The following is a 17,314-nucleotide window of genomic DNA, read 5'->3' on the forward strand; positions in this document are numbered from 1 at the left end:
GAAAGCAGTCGGTGGTACCTCTTTGGGTGAATGTATTGTGCTTTTCAAACACTACAGCTGCATATAGGCCCAGAAGAGTTGTCTCGAGTGACCACGTGTGTCTGTAACTTTGCCACCGCGCCGTTTGGCGCCAAGGTCCCTTGAGTGAGCTGTCCATCACAGTGGGGGAAAGGGCGGGAAGATATTGCATAGCCTAGTGTGTGGGGCGGGGCCAAACGGGCGGGGCTTCTGTGCAGTTCACATGCCTCTTGTTTATAAAGGGTCAGAGACCATCAGAGCATCAGATGAGGAGAAATCAGCCTCCTGGTCACTGGAAGTACAGGAGGATTGCGCTCGAGAAACTCGTGGATGCCTAGGCTTCCATCATGGATTACAGCTAATTGTAGACTGTAGCCTCGACCTTGCTCACTAGGTTCTTGGGCTGATTATAATGCGTTACTGAAGTTTAGCTTCATCCGGGGCACGTGCTGTTTCTTTTGTATCTGTAAGTGCTTCCTGTTGAGGTTTAATTTTTTAAACAGGAGCATCGTGCCAAAATGAATCCTGCCTGCATATTTATCCACGAAGATGCCACCATGTTGTGCCATACCTCTACTCAACTGGAGTACTTTCTACTGGGTAGTCAGTAAGTGCTACCTCGTTGGGTAAATGTATGGTGCTTTTCCTACACTACAGCTGCGTAAAGGCCCAGAAGAGAAGTCTTCAGTGGTCACCTGTGTCTGTGACTTTGCCACTGCGCTGATAGGCGCCTAGGTACCTCGAGTGAGCTGTCCATCACAGTGGGGGAAAGGGCGGGATAGGTTGCATAGCCTAGTCAGTGACTTTGCCACTGCGCTGATCGGCGCCGAGGTACCTCGAGTGAGCTGTCCATCACAGTGGGGAAAAGGGCGGGATAGGTTGCATAGCCTAGTCTGTGTGGGGAGGGGTTAAACTGGCGAGGCTTCTGTGCGAGTTCACATGCCTCTTGTTTATGAAGGGTCAGAGACCGATCAGCGCAGTAAATGATAAGAAAGCAGTCGGTGGTACCTCTTTGGGTGAATGTATTGTGCTTTTCCAGCACTGCAGCTGCGTGAAGTCCCAGAAGAGTTGTCTTCAGTGATCACCTGTGTCTGTGACTTTGCCACTGCGCCGATATGCGCCGAGGTACCTCGAGGGAGCTGTCCATCAAAGTGGGGTACAGGACGGGATAGCTTGCATAGCCTAGTGTGTGTGGGGAGGGGCCAAACTGGCGAGGCTTCTGTGCGTGTGCACTTGCCTCTTGTTTATGAAGGGTCAGAGACCGATTAGCGCAGCAAATGAGGAGAAAGCAGTCGGTGGTACCTCTTTGGGTGAATGTATTGTGCTTTTCCAGCACTGCAGCTGCGTAAAGGCCCAGAAGAGTTGTCTCGAGTGACCACGTGTGTCTGTAACTTTGCCACCGCGCCGTTTGGCGCCAAGGTCCCTCGAGTGAGCTGTCCATCACAGTGGTGGGAAGGGCGGGATAGGTTGCATAGCCTAGTGTGTGTGGGGAGGGGTTAAACTGGCGAGGCTTCTGTGCGAGTTCACATGCCTCTTGTTTATGAAGGGTCAGAGACAGATCAGCGCAGTAAATGATAAGAAAGCAGTAGGTGGTACCTCTTTGGGTGAATGTATTGTGCTTTTCAAACACTACAGCTGCGTATAGGCCCAGAAGAGTTGTCTCGAGTGACCACGTGTGTCTGTAACTTTGCCACCGCGCCGTTTGGCGCCAAGGTCCCTTGAGTGAGCTGTCCATCACAGTGGGGGAAAGGGCGGGAAGATGTTGCATAGCCTAGTGTGTGGGGCGGGGCCAAACGGGCGGGGCTTCTGTACAGTTCACATGCCTCTTGTTTATAAAGGGTCAGAGACCATCAGAGCATCAGATGAGGAGAAATCAGCCTCCTGGTCACTGGAAGTACAGGAGGATTGCGCTCGAGAAACTCGTGGATGCCTAGACCTCCATCACGGATTACAGCTAATTGTAGACTGTAGCCTCGACCTTGCTCACTAGGTTCTTGGGCTGATTATAATGTTTTACTGAAGTTTAGCTTCAACCGGGGCACGTGCTGTTTCTTTTGTATCTGTAAGTGCTTCCTGTTGAGGTTTAATTTTTGAAACAGGAGCATCGTGCCAAAATGAATCCTGCCTGCATATTTATCCACGAAGATGCCACCATGTTGTGCCATACCTCTACTCAACTGGAGTACTTTCTACTGGGTAGTCAGTAAGTGCTACCTCGTTGGGTAAATGTATGGTGCTTTTCCTACACTACAGCTGCGTAAAGGCCCAGAAGAGAAGTCTTCAGTGATCACCTGTGTCTGTGACTTTGCCACTGCGCTGATAGGCGCCTAGGTACCTCGAGTGAGCTGTCCATCACAGTGGGGGAAAGGGCGGGATAGGTTGCATAGCCTAGTCTGTGTGGGGAGGGGTTAAACTGGCGAGGCTTCTGTGCGAGTTCACATGCCTCTTGTTTATGAAGGGTCAGAGACCGATCAGCTCAGTAAATGATAAGAAAGCAGTCGGTGGTACCTCTTTGGGTGAATGTATTGTGCTTTTCCAGCACTGCAGCTGCGTAAAGGCCCAGAAGAGAAGTCTTCAGTGATCACCTGTGTCTGTGACTTTGCCACTGCGCTGATAGGCGCCTGGGTACCTCGAGTGAGCTGTCCATCACAGTGGGGGAAAGGGCGGGATAGGTTGCATAGCCTAGTCAGTGACTTTGCCACTGCGCTGATAGGCGCCGAGGTACCCCGAGTGAGCTGTCCATCACAGTGGGGGAAAGGGCGGGATAGGTTGCATAGCCTAGTCTGTGTGGGGAGGGGTTAAACTGGCGAGGCTTCTGTGCGAGTTCACATGCCTCTTGTTTATGAAGGGTCAGAGACCGATCAGCTCAGTAAATGATAAGAAAGCAGTCGGTGGTACCTCTTTGGGTGAATGTATTGTGCTTTTCCAGCACTGCAGCTGCGTAAAGGCCAGAAGAGTTGTATTCAGGGATCACCTGTGTCTGTAACGTTGCCACTGCGCCGATAGGCGCCGAGGTACCTCGAGTGAGCTGTCCATCACAGTGGGGGAAAGGGCGGGATAGGTTGCATAGCCTAGTGTGTGTGGGGAGGGGCCAAATTGGCGAGGCTTCTGTGTGTGTGCACTTGCCTCTTGTTTATGAAGGGTCAGAGACCGATCAGCTCAGTAAATGATAAGAAAGCAGTCGGTGGTACCTCTTTGGGTGAATGTATTGTGCTTTTCCAGCACTGCAGCTGCGTAAAGGCCAGAAGAGTTGTATTCAGGGATCACCTGTGTCTGTAATGTTGCCACTGCGCCGATAGGCGCCGAGGTACCTCGAGTGAGCTGTCCATCACAGTGGGGGAAAGGGCGGGATAGGTTGCATAGCCTAGTGTGTGTGGGGAGGGGCCAAATTGGCGAGGCTTCTGTGTGTGTGCACTTGCCTCTTGTTTATGAAGGGTCAGAGACCGATTAGCGCAGCAAATGAGGAGAAAGCAGTCGGTGGTACCTCTTTGGGTGAATGTATTGTGCTTTTCAAACACTACAGCTGCGTATAGGCCCAGAAGAGTTGTCTCGAGTGACCACGTGTGTCTGTAACTTTGCCACCGCGCCGTTTGGCGCCAAGGTCCCTTGAGTGAGCTGTCCATCACAGTGGGGGAAAGGGCGGGAAGATATTGCATAGCCTAGTGTGTGGGGCGGGGCCAAACGGGCGGGGCTTCTGTGCAGTTCACATGCCTCTTGTTTATAAAGGGTCAGAGACCATCAGAGCATCAGATGAGGAGAAATCAGCCTCCTGGTCACTGGAAGTACAGGAGGATTGCGCTCGAGAAACTCGTGGATGCCTAGACTTCCATCATGGATTACAGCTAATTGTAGACTGTAGCCTCGACCTTGCTCACTAGGTTCTTGGGCTGATTATAATGCGTTACTGAAGTTTAGCTTCATCCGGGGCACGTGCTGTTTCTTTTGTATCTGTAAGTGCTTCCTGTTGAGGTTTAATTTTTGAAACAGGAGCATCGTGCCAAAATGAATCCTGCCTGCATATTTATCCACGAAGATGCCACCATGTTGTGCCATACCTCTACTCAACTGGAGTACTTTCTACTGGGTAGTCAGTAAGTGCTACCTCGTTGGGTAAATGTATGGTGCTTTTCCTACACTACAGCTGCGTAAAGGCCCAGAAGAGAAGTCTTCAGTGATCACCTGTGTCTGTGACTTTGCCACTGCGCTGATAGGCGCCTAGGTACCTCGAGTGAGCTGTCCATCACAGTGGGGGAAAGGGCGGGATAGGTTGCATAGCCTAGTCAGTGACTTTGCCACTGCGCTGATCGGCGCCGAGGTACCTCGAGTGAGCTGTCCATCACAGTGGGGAAAAGGGCGGGATAGGTTGCATAGCCTAGTCTGTGTGGGGAGGGGTTAAACTGGCGAGGCTTCTGTGCGAGTTCACATGCCTCTTGTTTATGAAGGGTCAGAGACCGATCAGCGCAGTAAATGATAAGAAAGCAGTCGGTGGTACCTCTTTGGGTGAATGTATTGTGCTTTTCCAGCACTGCAGCTGCGTGAAGTCCCAGAAGAGTTGTCTTCAGTGATCACCTGTGTCTGTGACTTTGCCACTGCGCCGATATGCGCCGAGGTACCTCGAGGGAGCTGTCCATCAAAGTGGGGTACAGGACGGGATAGCTTGCATAGCCTAGTGTGTGTGGGGAGGGGCCAAACTGGCGAGGCTTCTGTGCGTGTGCACTTGCCTCTTGTTTATGAAGGGTCAGAGACCGATTAGCGCAGCAAATGAGGAGAAAGCAGTCGGTGGTACCTCTTTGGGTGAATGTATTGTGCTTTTCCAGCACTGCAGCTGCGTAAAGGCCCAGAAGAGTTGTCTCGAGTGACCACGTGTGTCTGTAACTTTGCCACCGCGCCGTTTGGCGCCAAGGTCCCTCGAGTGAGCTGTCCATCACAGTGGTGGGAAGGGCGGGATAGGTTGCATAGCCTAGTGTGTGTGGGGAGGGGTTAAACTGGCGAGGCTTCTGTGCGAGTTCACATGCCTCTTGTTTATGAAGGGTCAGAGACAGATCAGCGCAGTAAATGATAAGAAAGCAGTAGGTGGTACCTCTTTGGGTGAATGTATTGTGCTTTTCAAACACTACAGCTGCGTATAGGCCCAGAAGAGTTGTCTCGAGTGACCACGTGTGTCTGTAACTTTGCCACCGCGCCGTTTGGCGCCAAGGTCCCTTGAGTGAGCTGTCCATCACAGTGGGGGAAAGGGCGGGAAGATGTTGCATAGCCTAGTGTGTGGGGCGGGGCCAAACGGGCGGGGCTTCTGTACAGTTCACATGCCTCTTGTTTATAAAGGGTCAGAGACCATCAGAGCATCAGATGAGGAGAAATCAGCCTCCTGGTCACTGGAAGTACAGGAGGATTGCGCTCGAGAAACTCGTGGATGCCTAGACCTCCATCACGGATTACAGCTAATTGTAGACTGTAGCCTCGACCTTGCTCACTAGGTTCTTGGGCTGATTATAATGTTTTACTGAAGTTTAGCTTCAACCGGGGCACGTGCTGTTTCTTTTGTATCTGTAAGTGCTTCCTGTTGAGGTTTAATTTTTGAAACAGGAGCATCGTGCCAAAATGAATCCTGCCTGCATATTTATCCACGAAGATGCCACCATGTTGTGCCATACCTCTACTCAACTGGAGTACTTTCTACTGGGTAGTCAGTAAGTGCTACCTCGTTGGGTAAATGTATGGTGCTTTTCCTACACTACAGCTGCGTAAAGGCCCAGAAGAGAAGTCTTCAGTGATCACCTGTGTCTGTGACTTTGCCACTGCGCTGATAGGCGCCTAGGTACCTCGAGTGAGCTGTCCATCACAGTGGGGGAAAGGGCGGGATAGGTTGCATAGCCTAGTCAGTGACTTTGCCACTGCGCTGATCGGCGCCGAGGTACCTCGAGTGAGCTGTCCATCACAGTGGGGAAAAGGGCGGGATAGGTTGCATAGCCTAGTCTGTGTGGGGAGGGGTTAAACTGGCGAGGCTTCTGTGCGAGTTCACATGCCTCTTGTTTATGAAGGGTCAGAGACCGATCAGCGCAGTAAATGATAAGAAAGCAGTCGGTGGTACCTCTTTGGGTGAATGTATTGTGCTTTTCCAGCACTGCAGCTGCGTGAAGTCCCAGAAGAGTTGTCTTCAGTGATCACCTGTGTCTGTGACTTTGCCACTGCGCCGATATGCGCCGAGGTACCTCGAGGGAGCTGTCCATCAAAGTGGGGTACAGGACGGGATAGCTTGCATAGCCTAGTGTGTGTGGGGAGGGGCCAAACTGGCGAGGCTTCTGTGCGTGTGCACTTGCCTCTTGTTTATGAAGGGTCAGAGACCGATTAGCGCAGCAAATGAGGAGAAAGCAGTCGGTGGTACCTCTTTGGGTGAATGTATTGTGCTTTTCCAGCACTGCAGCTGCGTAAAGGCCCAGAAGAGTTGTCTCGAGTGACCACGTGTGTCTGTAACTTTGCCACCGCGCCGTTTGGCGCCAAGGTCCCTCGAGTGAGCTGTCCATCACAGTGGTGGGAAGGGCGGGATAGGTTGCATAGCCTAGTGTGTGTGGGGAGGGGTTAAACTGGCGAGGCTTCTGTGCGAGTTCACATGCCTCTTGTTTATGAAGGGTCAGAGACAGATCAGCGCAGTAAATGATAAGAAAGCAGTAGGTGGTACCTCTTTGGGTGAATGTATTGTGCTTTTCAAACACTACAGCTGCGTATAGGCCCAGAAGAGTTGTCTCGAGTGACCACGTGTGTCTGTAACTTTGCCACCGCGCCGTTTGGCGCCAAGGTCCCTTGAGTGAGCTGTCCATCACAGTGGGGGAAAGGGCGGGAAGATGTTGCATAGCCTAGTGTGTGGGGCGGGGCCAAACGGGCGGGGCTTCTGTACAGTTCACATGCCTCTTGTTTATAAAGGGTCAGAGACCATCAGAGCATCAGATGAGGAGAAATCAGCCTCCTGGTCACTGGAAGTACAGGAGGATTGCGCTCGAGAAACTCGTGGATGCCTAGACCTCCATCACGGATTACAGCTAATTGTAGACTGTAGCCTCGACCTTGCTCACTAGGTTCTTGGGCTGATTATAATGTTTTACTGAAGTTTAGCTTCAACCGGGGCACGTGCTGTTTCTTTTGTATCTGTAAGTGCTTCCTGTTGAGGTTTAATTTTTGAAACAGGAGCATCGTGCCAAAATGAATCCTGCCTGCATATTTATCCACGAAGATGCCACCATGTTGTGCCATACCTCTACTCAACTGGAGTACTTTCTACTGGGTAGTCAGTAAGTGCTACCTCGTTGGGTAAATGTATGGTGCTTTTCCTACACTACAGCTGCGTAAAGGCCCAGAAGAGAAGTCTTCAGTGATCACCTGTGTCTGTGACTTTGCCACTGCGCTGATAGGCGCCTAGGTACCTCGAGTGAGCTGTCCATCACAGTGGGGGAAAGGGCGTGATAGGTTGCATAGCCTAGTCTGTGTGGGGAGGGGTTAAACTGGCGAGGCTTCTGTGCGAGTTCACATGCCTCTTGTTTATGAAGGGTCAGAGACCGATCAGCTCAGTAAATGATAAGAAAGCAGTCGGTGGTACCTCTTTGGGTGAATGTATTGTGCTTTTCCAGCACTGCAGCTGCGTAAAGGCCCAGAAGAGAAGTCTTCAGTGATCACCTGTGTCTGTGACTTTGCCACTGCGCTGATAGGCGCCTGGGTACCTCGAGTGAGCTGTCCATCACAGTGGGGGAAAGGGCAGAATAGGTTGCATAGCCTAGTCAGTGACTTTGCCACTGCGCTGATAGGCGCCGAGGTACCCCGAGTGAGCTGTCCATCACAGTGGGGGAAAGGGCGGGATAGGTTGCATAGCCTAGTCTGTGTGGGGAGGGGTTAAACTGGCGAGGCTTCTGTGCGAGTTCACATGCCTCTTGTTTATGAAGGGTCAGAGACCGATCAGCTCAGTAAATGATAAGAAAGCAGTCGGTGGTACCTCTTTGGGTGAATGTATTGTGCTTTTCCAGCACTGCAGCTGCGTAAAGGCCAGAAGAGTTGTATTCAGGGATCACCTGTGTCTGTAACGTTGCCACTGCGCCGATAGGCGCCGAGGTACCTCGAGTGAGCTGTCCATCACAGTGGGGGAAAGGGCGGGATAGGTTGCATAGCCTAGTGTGTGGGGAGGGGCCAAATTGGCGAGGCTTCTGTGTGTGTGCACTTGCCTCTTGTTTATGAAGGGTCAGAGACCGATTAGCGCAGCAAATGAGGAGAAAGCAGTCGGTGGTACCTCTTTGGGTGAATGTATTGTGCTTTTCAAACACTACAGCTGCATATAGGCCCAGAAGAGTTGTCTCGAGTGACCACGTGTGTCTGTAACTTTGCCACCGCGCCGTTTGGCGCCAAGGTCCCTTGAGTGAGCTGTCCATCACAGTGGGGGAAAGGGCGGGAAGATATTGCATAGCCTAGTGTGTGGGGCGGGGCCAAACGGGCGGGGCTTCTGTGCAGTTCACATGCCTCTTGTTTATAAAGGGTCAGAGACCATCAGAGCATCAGATGAGGAGAAATCAGCCTCCTGGTCACTGGAAGTACAGGAGGATTGCGCTCGAGAAACTCGTGGATGCCTAGGCTTCCATCATGGATTACAGCTAATTGTAGACTGTAGCCTCGACCTTGCTCACTAGGTTCTTGGGCTGATTATAATGCGTTACTGAAGTTTAGCTTCATCCGGGGCACGTGCTGTTTCTTTTGTATCTGTAAGTGCTTCCTGTTGAGGTTTAATTTTTTAAACAGGAGCATCGTGCCAAAATGAATCCTGCCTGCATATTTATCCACGAAGATGCCACCATGTTGTGCCATACCTCTACTCAACTGGAGTACTTTCTACTGGGTAGTCAGTAAGTGCTACCTCGTTGGGTAAATGTATGGTGCTTTTCCTACACTACAGCTGCGTAAAGGCCCAGAAGAGAAGTCTTCAGTGATCACCTGTGTCTGTGACTTTGCCACTGCGCTGATAGGCGCCTAGGTACCTCGAGTGAGCTGTCCATCACAGTGGGGGAAAGGGCGGGATAGGTTGCATAGCCTAGTCAGTGACTTTGCCACTGCGCTGATCGGCGCCGAGGTACCTCGAGTGAGCTGTCCATCACAGTGGGGAAAAGGGCGGGATAGGTTGCATAGCCTAGTCTGTGTGGGGAGGGGTTAAACTGGCGAGGCTTCTGTGCGAGTTCACATGCCTCTTGTTTATGAAGGGTCAGAGACCGATCAGCGCAGTAAATGATAAGAAAGCAGTCGGTGGTACCTCTTTGGGTGAATGTATTGTGCTTTTCCAGCACTGCAGCTGCGTGAAGTCCCAGAAGAGTTGTCTTCAGTGATCACCTGTGTCTGTGACTTTGCCACTGCGCCGATATGCGCCGAGGTACCTCGAGGGAGCTGTCCATCAAAGTGGGGTACAGGACGGGATAGCTTGCATAGCCTAGTGTGTGTGGGGAGGGGCCAAACTGGCGAGGCTTCTGTGCGTGTGCACTTGCCTCTTGTTTATGAAGGGTCAGAGACCGATTAGCGCAGCAAATGAGGAGAAAGCAGTCGGTGGTACCTCTTTGGGTGAATGTATTGTGCTTTTCAAACACTACAGCTGCGTATAGGCCCAGAAGAGTTGTCTCGAGTGACCACGTGTGTCTGTAACTTTGCCACCGCGCCGTTTGGCGCCAAGGTCCCTTGAGTGAGCTGTCCATCACAGTGGGGGAAAGGGCGGGAAGATGTTGCATAGCCTAGTGTGTGGGGCGGGGCCAAACGGGCGGGGCTTCTGTACAGTTCACATGCCTCTTGTTTATAAAGGGTCAGAGACCATCAGAGCATCAGATGAGGAGAAATCAGCCTCCTGGTCACTGGAAGTACAGGAGGATTGCGCTCGAGAAACTCGTGGATGCCTAGACCTCCATCACGGATTACAGCTAATTGTAGACTGTAGCCTCGACCTTGCTCACTAGGTTCTTGGGCTGATTATAATGTTTTACTGAAGTTTAGCTTCAACCGGGGCACGTGCTGTTTCTTTTGTATCTGTAAGTGCTTCCTGTTGAGGTTTAATTTTTGAAACAGGAGCATCGTGCCAAAATGAATCCTGCCTGCATATTTATCCACGAAGATGCCACCATGTTGTGCCATACCTCTACTCAACTGGAGTACTTTCTACTGGGTAGTCAGTAAGTGCTACCTCGTTGGGTAAATGTATGGTGCTTTTCCTACACTACAGCTGCGTAAAGGCCCAGAAGAGAAGTCTTCAGTGATCACCTGTGTCTGTGACTTTGCCACTGCGCTGATAGGCGCCTAGGTACCTCGAGTGAGCTGTCCATCACAGTGGGGGAAAGGGCGGGATAGGTTGCATAGCCTAGTCTGTGTGGGGAGGGGTTAAACTGGCGAGGCTTCTGTGCGAGTTCACATGCCTCTTGTTTATGAAGGGTCAGAGACCGATCAGCTCAGTAAATGATAAGAAAGCAGTCGGTGGTACCTCTTTGGGTGAATGTATTGTGCTTTTCCAGCACTGCAGCTGCGTAAAGGCCCAGAAGAGAAGTCTTCAGTGATCACCTGTGTCTGTGACTTTGCCACTGCGCTGATAGGCGCCTGGGTACCTCGAGTGAGCTGTCCATCACAGTGGGGGAAAGGGCGGGATAGGTTGCATAGCCTAGTCAGTGACTTTGCCACTGCGCTGATAGGCGCCGAGGTAACCCGAGTGAGCTGTCCATCACAGTGGGGGAAAGGGCGGGATAGGTTGCATAGCCTAGTCTGTGTGGGGAGGGGTTAAACTGGCGAGGCTTCTGTGCGAGTTCACATGCCTCTTGTTTATGAAGGGTCAGAGACCGATCAGCTCAGTAAATGATAAGAAAGCAGTCGGTGGTACCTCTTTGGGTGAATGTATTGTGCTTTTCCAGCACTGCAGCTGCGTAAAGGCCAGAAGAGTTGTATTCAGGGATCACCTGTGTCTTTAACGTTGCCACTGCGCCGATAGGCGCCGAGGTACCTCGAGTGAGCTGTCCATCACAGTGGGGGAAAGGGCGGGATAGGTTGCATAGCCTAGTGTGTGGGGAGGGGCCAAATTGGCGAGGCTTCTGTGTGTGTGCACTTGCCTCTTGTTTATGAAGGGTCAGAGACCGATTAGCGCAGCAAATGAGGAGAAAGCAGTCGGTGGTACCTCTTTGGGTGAATGTATTGTGCTTTTCAAACACTACAGCTGCGTATAGGCCCAGAAGAGTTGTCTCGAGTGACCACGTGTGTCTGTAACTTTGCCACCGCGCCGTTTGGCGCCAAGGTCCCTTGAGTGAGCTGTCCATCACAGTGGGGGAAAGGGCGGGAAGATATTGCATAGCCTAGTGTGTGGGGCGGGGCCAAACGGGCGGGGCTTCTGTGCAGTTCACATGCCTCTTGTTTATAAAGGGTCAGAGACCATCAGAGCATCAGATGAGGAGAAATCAGCCTCCTGGTCACTGGAAGTACAGGAGGATTGCGCTCGAGAAACTCGTGGATGCCTAGACTTCCATCATGGATTACAGCTAATTGTAGACTGTAGCCTCGACCTTGCTCACTAGGTTCTTGGGCTGATTATAATGCGTTACTGAAGTTTAGCTTCATCCGGGGCACGTGCTGTTTCTTTTGTATCTGTAAGTGCTTCCTGTTGAGGTTTAATTTTTGAAACAGGAGCATCGTGCCAAAATGAATCCTGCCTGCATATTTATCCACGAAGATGCCACCATGTTGTGCCATACCTCTACTCAACTGGAGTACTTTCTACTGGGTAGTCAGTAAGTGCTACCTCGTTGGGTAAATGTATGGTGCTTTTCCTACACTACAGCTGCGTAAAGGCCCAGAAGAGAAGTCTTCAGTGATCACCTGTGTCTGTGACTTTGCCACTGCGCTGATAGGCGCCTAGGTACCTCGAGTGAGCTGTCCATCACAGTGGGGGAAAGGGCGGGATAGGTTGCATAGCCTAGTCAGTGACTTTGCCACTGCGCTGATCGGCGCCGAGGTACCTCGAGTGAGCTGTCCATCACAGTGGGGAAAAGGGCGGGATAGGTTGCATAGCCTAGTCTGTGTGGGGAGGGGTTAAACTGGCGAGGCTTCTGTGCGAGTTCACATGCCTCTTGTTTATGAAGGGTCAGAGACCGATCAGCGCAGTAAATGATAAGAAAGCAGTCGGTGGTACCTCTTTGGGTGAATGTATTGTGCTTTTCCAGCACTGCAGCTGCGTGAAGTCCCAGAAGAGTTGTCTTCAGTGATCACCTGTGTCTGTGACTTTGCCACTGCGCCGATATGCGCCGAGGTACCTCGAGGGAGCTGTCCATCAAAGTGGGGTACAGGACGGGATAGCTTGCATAGCCTAGTGTGTGTGGGGAGGGGCCAAACTGGCGAGGCTTCTGTGCGTGTGCACTTGCCTCTTGTTTATGAAGGGTCAGAGACCGATTAGCGCAGCAAATGAGGAGAAAGCAGTCGGTGGTACCTCTTTGGGTGAATGTATTGTGCTTTTCAAACACTACAGCTGCGTATAGGCCCAGAAGAGTTGTCTCGAGTGACCACGTGTGTCTGTAACTTTGCCACCGCGCCGTTTGGCGCCAAGGTCCCTTGAGTGAGCTGTCCATCACAGTGGGGGAAAGGGCGGGAAGATGTTGCATAGCCTAGTGTGTGGGGCGGGGCCAAACGGGCGGGGCTTCTGTGCAGTTCACATGCCTCTTGTTTATAAAGGGTCAGAGACCATCAGAGCATCAGATGAGGAGAAATCAGCCTCCTGGTCACTGGAAGTACAGGAGGATTGCGCTCGAGAAACTCGTGGATGCCTAGACTTCCATCATGGATTACAGCTAATTGTAGACTGTAGCCTCGACCTTGCTCACTAGGTTCTTGGGCTGATTATAATGCGTTACTGAAGTTTAGCTTCATCCGGGGCACGTGCTGTTTCTTTTGTATCTGTAAGTGCTTCCTGTTGAGGTTTAATTTTTTAAACAGGAGCATCGTGCCAAAATGAATCCTGCCTGCATATTTATCCACGAAGATGCCACCATGTTGTGCCATACCTCTACTCAACTGGAGTACTTTCTACTGGGTAGTCAGTAAGTGCTACCTCGTTGGGTAAATGTATGGTGCTTTTCCTACACTACAGCTGCGTAAAGGCCCAGAAGAGAAGTCTTCAGTGGTCACCTGTGTCTGTGACTTTGCCACTGCGCTGATAGGCGCCTAGGTACCTCGAGTGAGCTGTCCATCACAGTGGGGGAAAGGGCGGGATAGGTTGCATAGCCTAGTCAGTGACTTTGCCACTGCGCTGATCGGCGCCGAGGTACCTCGAGTGAGCTGTCCATCACAGTGGGGAAAAGGGCGGGATAGGTTGCATAGCCTAGTCTGTGTGGGGAGGGGTTAAACTGGCGAGGCTTCTGTGCGAGTTCACATGCCTCTTGTTTATGAAGGGTCAGAGACCGATCAGCGCAGTAAATGATAAGAAAGCAGTCGGTGGTACCTCTTTGGGTGAATGTATTGTGCTTTTCCAGCACTGCAGCTGCGTGAAGTCCCAGAAGAGTTGTCTTCAGTGATCACCTGTGTCTGTGACTTTGCCACTGCGCCGATATGCGCCGAGGTACCTCGAGGGAGCTGTCCATCAAAGTGGGGTACAGGACGGGATAGCTTGCATAGCCTAGTGTGTGTGGGGAGGGGCCAAACTGGCGAGGCTTCTGTGCGTGTGCACTTGCCTCTTGTTTATGAAGGGTCAGAGACCGATTAGCGCAGCAAATGAGGAGAAAGCAGTCGGTGGTACCTCTTTGGGTGAATGTATTGTGCTTTTCCAGCACTGCAGCTGCGTAAAGGCCCAGAAGAGTTGTCTCGAGTGACCACGTGTGTCTGTAACTTTGCCACCGCGCCGTTTGGCGCCAAGGTCCCTCGAGTGAGCTGTCCATCACAGTGGTGGGAAGGGCGGGATAGGTTGCATAGCCTAGTGTGTGTGGGGAGGGGTTAAACTGGCGAGGCTTCTGTGCGAGTTCACATGCCTCTTGTTTATGAAGGGTCAGAGACAGATCAGCGCAGTAAATGATAAGAAAGCAGTAGGTGGTACCTCTTTGGGTGAATGTATTGTGCTTTTCAAACACTACAGCTGCGTATAGGCCCAGAAGAGTTGTCTCGAGTGACCACGTGTGTCTGTAACTTTGCCACCGCGCCGTTTGGCGCCAAGGTCCCTTGAGTGAGCTGTCCATCACAGTGGGGGAAAGGGCGGGAAGATGTTGCATAGCCTAGTGTGTGGGGCGGGGCCAAACGGGCGGGGCTTCTGTACAGTTCACATGCCTCTTGTTTATAAAGGGTCAGAGACCATCAGAGCATCAGATGAGGAGAAATCAGCCTCCTGGTCACTGGAAGTACAGGAGGATTGCGCTCGAGAAACTCGTGGATGCCTAGACCTCCATCACGGATTACAGCTAATTGTAGACTGTAGCCTCGACCTTGCTCACTAGGTTCTTGGGCTGATTATAATGTTTTACTGAAGTTTAGCTTCAACCGGGGCACGTGCTGTTTCTTTTGTATCTGTAAGTGCTTCCTGTTGAGGTTTAATTTTTGAAACAGGAGCATCGTGCCAAAATGAATCCTGCCTGCATATTTATCCACGAAGATGCCACCATGTTGTGCCATACCTCTACTCAACTGGAGTACTTTCTACTGGGTAGTCAGTAAGTGCTACCTCGTTGGGTAAATGTATGGTGCTTTTCCTACACTACAGCTGCGTAAAGGCCCAGAAGAGAAGTCTTCAGTGATCACCTGTGTCTGTGACTTTGCCACTGCGCTGATAGGCGCCTAGGTACCTCGAGTGAGCTGTCCATCACAGTGGGGGAAAGGGCGGGATAGGTTGCATAGCCTAGTCTGTGTGGGGAGGGGTTAAACTGGCGAGGCTTCTGTGCGAGTTCACATGCCTCTTGTTTATGAAGGGTCAGAGACCGATCAGCTCAGTAAATGATAAGAAAGCAGTCGGTGGTACCTCTTTGGGTGAATGTATTGTGCTTTTCCAGCACTGCAGCTGCGTAAAGGCCCAGAAGAGAAGTCTTCAGTGATCACCTGTGTCTGTGACTTTGCCACTGCGCTGATAGGCGCCTGGGTACCTCGAGTGAGCTGTCCATCACAGTGGGGGAAAGGGCGGGATAGGTTGCATAGCCTAGTCAGTGACTTTGCCACTGCGCTGATAGGCGCCGAGGTACCCCGAGTGAGCTGTCCATCACAGTGGGGGAAAGGGCGGGATAGGTTGCATAGCCTAGTCTGTGTGGGGAGGGGTTAAACTGGCGAGGCTTCTGTGCGAGTTCACATGCCTCTTGTTTATGAAGGGTCAGAGACCGATCAGCTCAGTAAATGATAAGAAAGCAGTCGGTGGTACCTCTTTGGGTGAATGTATTGTGCTTTTCCAGCACTGCAGCTGCGTAAAGGCCAGAAGAGTTGTATTCAGGGATCACCTGTGTCTGTAACGTTGCCACTGCGCCGATAGGCGCCGAGGTACCTCGAGTGAGCTGTCCATCACAGTGGGGGAAAGGGCGGGATAGGTTGCATAGCCTAGTGTGTGTGGGGAGGGGCCAAATTGGCGAGGCTTCTGTGTGTGTGCACTTGCCTCTTGTTTATGAAGGGTCAGAGACCGATCAGCTCAGTAAATGATAAGAAAGCAGTCGGTGGTACCTCTTTGGGTGAATGTATTGTGCTTTTCCAGCACTGCAGCTGCGTAAAGGCCAGAAGAGTTGTATTCAGGGATCACCTGTGTCTGTAATGTTGCCACTGCGCCGATAGGCGCCGAGGTACCTCGAGTGAGCTGTCCATCACAGTGGGGGAAAGGGCGGGATAGGTTGCATAGCCTAGTGTGTGTGGGGAGGGGCCAAATTGGCGAGGCTTCTGTGTGTGTGCACTTGCCTCTTGTTTATGAAGGGTCAGAGACCGATTAGCGCAGCAAATGAGGAGAAAGCAGTCGGTGGTACCTCTTTGGGTGAATGTATTGTGCTTTTCAAACACTACAGCTGCGTATAGGCCCAGAAGAGTTGTCTCGAGTGACCACGTGTGTCTGTAACTTTGCCACCGCGCCGTTTGGCGCCAAGGTCCCTTGAGTGAGCTGTCCATCACAGTGGGGGAAAGGGCGGGAAGATATTGCATAGCCTAGTGTGTGGGGCGGGGCCAAACGGGCGGGGCTTCTGTGCAGTTCACATGCCTCTTGTTTATAAAGGGTCAGAGACCATCAGAGCATCAGATGAGGAGAAATCAGCCTCCTGGTCACTGGAAGTACAGGAGGATTGCGCTCGAGAAACTCGTGGATGCCTAGACTTCCATCATGGATTACAGCTAATTGTAGACTGTAGCCTCGACCTTGCTCACTAGGTTCTTGGGCTGATTATAATGCGTTACTGAAGTTTAGCTTCATCCGGGGCACGTGCTGTTTCTTTTGTATCTGTAAGTGCTTCCTGTTGAGGTTTAATTTTTGAAACAGGAGCATCGTGCCAAAATGAATCCTGCCTGCATATTTATCCACGAAGATGCCACCATGTTGTGCCATACCTCTACTCAACTGGAGTACTTTCTACTGGGTAGTCAGTAAGTGCTACCTCGTTGGGTAAATGTATGGTGCTTTTCCTACACTACAGCTGCGTAAAGGCCCAGAAGAGAAGTCTTCAGTGATCACCTGTGTCTGTGACTTTGCCACTGCGCTGATAGGCGCCTAGGTACCTCGAGTGAGCTGTCCATCACAGTGGGGGAAAGGGCGGGATAGGTTGCATAGCCTAGTCAGTGACTTTGCCACTGCGCTGATCGGCGCCGAGGTACCTCGAGTGAGCTGTCCATCACAGTGGGGAAAAGGGCGGGATAGGTTGCATAGCCTAGTCTGTGTGGGGAGGGGTTAAACTGGCGAGGCTTCTGTGCGAGTTCACATGCCTCTTGTTTATGAAGGGTCAGAGACCGATCAGCGCAGTAAATGATAAGAAAGCAGTCGGTGGTACCTCTTTGGGTGAATGTATTGTGCTTTTCCAGCACTGCAGCTGCGTGAAGTCCCAGAAGAGTTGTCTTCAGTGATCACCTGTGTCTGTGACTTTGCCACTGCGCCGATATGCGCCGAGGTACCTCGAGGGAGCTGTCCATCAAAGTGGGGTACAGGACGGGATAGCTTGCATAGCCTAGTGTGTGTGGGGAGGGGCCAAACTGGCGAGGCTTCTGTGCGTGTGCACTTGCCTCTTGTTTATGAAGGGTCAGAGACCGATTAGCGCAGCAAATGAGGAGAAAGCAGTCGGTGGTACCTCTTTGGGTGAATGTATTGTGCTTTTCCAGCACTGCAGCTGCG

The sequence above is a fragment of the Lissotriton vulgaris genome, chromosome 8, assembly GCF_964263255.1.
Source record: "Lissotriton vulgaris chromosome 8, aLisVul1.2, whole genome shotgun sequence".
Classification (NCBI taxonomy): Eukaryota; Metazoa; Chordata; class Amphibia; order Caudata; family Salamandridae; genus Lissotriton; species Lissotriton vulgaris.